This window comes from Borostomias antarcticus, assembly GCF_949987555.1.
Source record: "Borostomias antarcticus genome assembly, chromosome: 4".
Classification (NCBI taxonomy): Eukaryota; Metazoa; Chordata; class Actinopteri; order Stomiiformes; family Stomiidae; genus Borostomias; species Borostomias antarcticus.
The window spans coordinates 27,657,204-27,663,583 of record NC_140237.1 but is presented as its reverse complement, the minus strand read 5'-3'; positions in this window follow the sequence as shown (position 1 = coordinate 27,663,583).

The following is a 6,380-nucleotide window of genomic DNA, read 5'->3' as shown; positions in this document are numbered from 1 at the left end:
AAAAAGCAACTACTTTTAAAGGTCTGTCCCTGTGTTTGTCCTTGGGTTTGTGAATGTTTTAAAAGGAGAGTTCAGCTAACAGCGTTCAGGTAGCACATCTATACTGTCTGTTATTCACTATAGACATCACCGCACCAGCTCTGTTCGCTTTGAGTTCTCGTCAGTATGTTCACATCTTTCCGTTATGGCATAGCGACGCATTCCCCACACGGACACAACAAAGGCTTTATAAATATAGATGAAGATTGGTAGACAGCCTACACCAGCACAGATTCATTAGACCGATCTTTTTTTTTCAGTTGTGCTCAAAAATATCAGGGAATTTGATGCAATGCCTACAGTATTATATGCTACTGTATGTGAGAAGTGAGGATGTGTACCTCAGTATTACTGCAGGAAACTGTGGATATGGTGACTGCAGTGTTTTTGTATTATCAAAACTATGACCTTGAACTTTTGAAGCATGTCATGACAAGGGAGACGTCTATGTCACTCTCAGCTGTATTCTGACAGCCTATTAAGTGTTGTAAAGATAAGCGTAGTTTGAAAAAGGCCGCAGTGCCCTGTCGCACATACGAACATCATAGCAAACAATGCAAGTTGAAATATCCAATTACTTGAGTTCAGAAATATGTATTTGGCTGGCAGCCTTATCTTTGAGAATAGAAAGCAGCTAGTAGCTTTTAACCTGCAAATGTTCTCTGGCTAAAAGTATTTCAAAATTGCTTCTTAAAAAAAGTAAGGGCCATTATTGTGTGTTTTGTTGAAGGTTCTTTTATTTATTTTTTCCCCTTTTTTATTTTTTGTTTTGTTGACTTTTATCATTTTGACCGCAATAATAAGCTTCATTTGATCTAGTCAGCCAATAGAAGCTGATGGGCTGGAGCATACGGGAGGGGGCGGGGCTACAGAATATGACCGACCTGAGGAAAAGAACAGACTTCCCACTGCTTCTTTCCTTCTTCTGCACCCCGACCAACCTGCACACCAGGCAGGGCCAATCATAGAGCCAGACGGCCTCGCTCCTCTTGTGTAGCCATGCCCCCAACCAGTCACATGGGGCGGAGTTTCCCATGACTGTAAGTTGATCCCATGGTGTCATTGTCTTCCTGGATGACGTCATGTGACAGGACTGTGACTGCGTTGCATGGCCTGACCTTGATTGGTTTCTCTCTATTTCTATATTCCGCCAACTTTTTTGATTTTTTTTTTGGGTCAGTTTGTGAAGTGTGAAGTAAATTGATGCCGTGTTTTGATAGCTGGTAGTTGTTGTTCAGTAAATCTGGCGTGCTGATCGATTGGTTGGTTATGATCGGACGTGACGTTTGACCTCTTCTTGCTGTTGTACCGTGATCTTGTGTTTTACTTTCTCTTGTGTCCAGTCCAGTGTATACTGTATATGGATATATTGTATTCTTGTGATCTATACTGTATATATGGATATTTTGTATTCTTGTACTATATATATTCAATATACGCCGGTGTTTTCTGCAGATCAGTGGTCTATACATTGTGCACATCTGCTCCCGCAAGGAGCTAAATTGATGTTTTTGTTCGGATTTGTGGCAAAAAATGACCTTTTTTCTATCAAAACCCTCTTTAGCAGAGTGCTAGCCAAGATGACCCTCTGTCTGTGCAGCCAATTAAATCTCCTCTGTCCACAGAGAGAGAGAGAGAGAGGCAGAGAGAGAGAGAGGGAGGGAGAGAGAGAGAGAGAGAGAGGCAGAGAGAGAGAGGGAGGGAGAGAGAGAGAGAGAGAGGCAGAGAGAGAGGGAGGGAGAGAGAGAGGGAGGGAGGGAGGGAGGGAGAGTGAGAGAGAGAGAGAGGGAGAGAGAGGGGCGAATGTTGACACACCCCTCCTCCTCCTCCATGCTCCATCTGCACTGCAGGTACGTCTCTGGGATTGTTTTGTTTGCCAACATTAGGATCACTTGCCATTTATTTACTTATGAGGGGGCCAACCAATTACACTGTGATTGCAAAGCTGCAGGCAGTGGCGTGGACCCACACAGCAAGACTCCACCTCCGACGCACACACACACATCATATGCGCACACACAGATACACACGTACCGGAATAGGGAAAACAAATATCTTGAATGTTGTTTTAGTCTGGGCCTTTTTCTGTATTATTTAGCTTCAGAATGAAGCAGCTGGCATAGTGTTTATGGTGATAAAGGTGATAAACCCTGACTACCTTTCTGGGGCTCTGTCTTAGTGTAAGAACCACGTGATGAACTGTCACTATATCATTAGCACATTCATAGAAGGACGCTAGCTCTCTCTTGGGTAGGTGTGTGGTTAAAAAAAAAGAGTGAAAAAAGGTCCTTTGTGTGCAAATGACATGGATCCCTGTCCCTGCAGTCCAACTCTGAAAAGACTCTCAGTGATTCTCATTGAACTGTTTGTCGCGTTCCCTCCCAAGGCCCAGAGGTGAGCCCTTCCCTGTCTCTCTCTAGTTACCCCAGCGAGGGCATGAGACGAATCATCAGAGCACAGGTCAGTCTGGGCTCGCCTGTCTGTCCAGCTCTCTGGAGGCTCTCTCTTATTCGGACCACCTCCGGCGTGCTCCTCTGAAGTCCTGCACTGAGCATGCTCCAAACAGCTCAGCGTGCAGTAACAGATGTACAGTATACCTACTGTACCCACATGAAACAAACATATTCGAAACGAAAGAGGAATATTCCTTCTTCTGCAAAAATCCATGTGCGTCAGACAGATGTTGTTTTTCGTTTGTTTTTTAAGTCGGTTTGTCAGCTGCAGACCTCCATAAGGATAACATTTGGAGGACAGGAGCAGATTCATGAGCAACTGTACTGCTTTTTTTTTTCCATCTGGGATATCTACTGTTCATTCTACTTTATTAGTGGTGTTTTGTGAAGAGTTGACACATCTATAATCAGGTCTGCCAGCTACAGAGACCAGGCTGTAATAGTGCTGCTCGCCTCCACACACGTGAAATCACTTATTATCTGATATCCGTGCTTAAAGAGCTGATCTGTTATAAAACGGTAACAAGCTCGTTCTCAGGAGACGTGCAGCAACGAAGAACAGATCGCTGTTCCTTCCCTCTGTGAAGGCAGGTATTCTTCCCGTTGGCTCGGGGAGAGTGATTAGCTGTGATTTGGCAGCCTTTCTTGAACTGCATTAAGGCCCAGTACACATTAAGTATGATTGCCTCCCAAACTTGTTCTATAATGGCAACTGAGAGGTGTGCACAAACCTGTCTCTCGAGCACTTTGTCAAGTTGATAGTGTGCCAGCGAGGACACTAGTTCGGGGTGTATCTTTTTCGTAGTTTCGACTTGTGACTAGCTTGTTCGCGAGCCATTAGCGTCGTTAGTGTCAAGGGGGAAAAAATACGTTGACGCCTTGTGACTTTCCTGTTTTGTATTTCATCGTAAAGTACTTGTCCTCATTGTCTTCATGTTATCATTTTCAAATCGTATGTGTTCTCCTTTGTCTTGGGTGTCGCACACATCCCGTTGTGTTGTCACATACTGTATGTCTGGGGCATACTTTGTTGTCTTAAATGAACCTCGAGAGGCCTGACAGGGTATCAGACTGCATCTAGTTAAGCCCTGCTTCTGCCGTAGGAAGTCTCTTAAAAAAAGCCCTTTGGATTAGCTCTGTCACAGCGTACAGAATGTCCATGTCTGTTCCATATGGTAAAACACAAGACCCTACCATCCCCCAGCCACTTATTTCTGAGTTTGACTGACACACACCTCGCCTTCTCCTGCCTGCTCCCCCTTCTGCTGGTGCCTGTCTGTGTGATAACTAGAAGACATCACCCTGAACATGGCTGACTCGTCTCACACTGATTCTCTTCTCTGTCTGTCTTCTCTGTCCCCCCCCCCCTCCTCTCTCTCTCTCTCTCTCTGTATTTTACAGGATGAAGGGCCACAACACCTTATTTCCACAAGTGCAGTATAAAGTACAAAGACTTCTTGCTCTGCTACATATCATGAAAGAAGGGTGGTCCCTTGGTCCCGCTGAAGACTGGCTGAGAGATTGGGTGACTGAGGAGGAGGAGGAGCCCCAGGTCGTTTTTTTTTCTTTTTCTTTTTCTTTCCGTCGCAAATGCCTTTTTTTCCCCCTGTTTTTCTTTGGCGCCTATGGAAGAGGATGTTTTGCAGAGACCAACTTTTTTGCTGCTGTTTTTTAGACAAGATGGAACCTTTATAGACACATTATGCTCAAAGCATGCATACTGACACAGGCATATCTAGAAACATGCACATACAGTACACACACATAGATGAACAACGCAGTACAGAATACACATATTTACACATATGACACTTGTAAACGTTTTCTCAAACAACCTCTTATGTACATGTATAAATAAATGCCAACTCAAACACACATACACACACACATACACACACACACACACACATACACACACACACACACACACCAGCCTGCTGCCATTTTGGTTTTTGTGCCTACTAAGGTGTAGTGCTCTGTGACAGGGCGAGCTCTGGAGAGAAGAAGATGAGAAGAGGAGAATCCAGGAAAATTTACATGCATCATTCCTTAGGAAATAGGGACCAAAGGACAAAACGCTTTTTAAAAGAATATAAATATATAAATATATAAATATATATTTAAAAACTCTTACCTTGTAGCTGCAAGTATTACAATTTAATAGTAGTCAAAAAGAAATCATTAAAATCAATATCCAGTGGCCTACTGTATCAATAAAAGAAAAATGGAAATAATGTATAAATTCAAAAAAAGATGAGGAAACGTAGTACCAAGGGGCTGGTACTGTATCTGTTCTGGCTGCTGTTTCTGCACCAGGTTGTAGAGTAGATAATGTAGACAACGAAACACGTAGATTTGCTAATTTTTGCTGTTGTTTTTTAAAGAAAAAAAAAATACTTGAACTTGTAAAGAACGGTGAGAAGGTGGAGGAGAAAAAAAAATCAATTTTGTCAGCCCGTGTGGGCTTTGAGTCTCTCTCTTGGATGTTAAAGGTTCGGCCACTGGATCTATCGCTCATCATGATGTACTAGTCACCGCATTCTCAGACAGCTACTAAAGAACTATCGTGGAGGACGAACTGAAGAGCGGGAAAAAAAAAAAAAAAACCCTGATTGAACTTTGTTGAGTCCGTGCTGGACAGGGGACCGAGGGCACAGGCTTCACACTGGCCTTTGTGTTAAAAGCGACAATCCACTGTAAAGACCAAGCAAAATGGACACGGTGTGCTATTCCTTTGGTTTTATTTTCGATCTTTTGTATTATGACAGGGAGTGTGCTGTTATGAAACGTATTTAAAGAGCTGTTAGTGGAAGAAGACTGGACGAAAAGAGACGGACAAAATGGCCAGTGTGGAAGAGGCGAGCAGAGAGGAGGGTGAGTGAGGAGGATAGCTACTGAAACTGCCAAAAGAGTGGACTCCAGACTCGTCAGGATCAAAATAAATCGACGCTTATGATGTTTGACTCCCCTGGCAACAGTAAAAAATAGACCCATTAAAAATAATCACGTTTTAGGCCAGAGAGAGAGAGAGAAGGGGAGGGAGAGAGAGCAGAGATTTTTATGCCCACTGAGGCCGTTGTTAGCTTTCTGTCTCCCTGCAGATACAAGCTGAACTTGCCCTGAAGACCGACAAGATTTATCGAAGGGAAAAGAGTGAGCGTTTTCGGGGCTCATTAAGCTTTGTGGTATATAATGTAAATGTTAACATGTTTCCCTGACCTGCTTCCTTCATATACTACACAACTATACAACTATACAACTTACCTTCTCAACACAACTCTGAATCACAGACAACCGTCGCGCTCCAGACATCCTTCAGACCTCCGCTGTGCCAGACGCGCCAAGCAGGACACAGCAGAGCGCTCTGAAACTGTCAGGTCTTGAGAGCCCTTGGACCCCTTATTTTGACCATTTTACAGAGTTGGATGAGTACTGCCCCCCCCCCAGACACACACACACACACACACACACACCTCTCCGTGAAGCCAGATTCCGTGAAGCCAGATCGATACGTTTGCAATAAGCCTAGGTGAAGGATAGAGGGCCATTCAATCATTCTCAACACTTTCCCCAAATTCTGTTGTTGAATACCAGCTCACACCCCGTCTATCTGAGCAGACTGGGTTGATGAGGCGAGGGGGGAGAAGAGTGGAAGTCAACAACAAGCCCCCCCCCCCCCCCCCACACACACACACACACACACACATCCACCATGTTTGGAGCTCCTTGATCCTCTAAAGTGATGCTCCACGGAGGTTCCGCGGGGACCGGATCCATGCAATCAGAAGCTGTGGCGGACCCCTTTTACCTTGCCGAACGCCGTGTACCTGTGGGCTGGCCACTCTTGGGAAATGGGATTGAAGGGTTGATAAGAGATGCCGTTGGCAT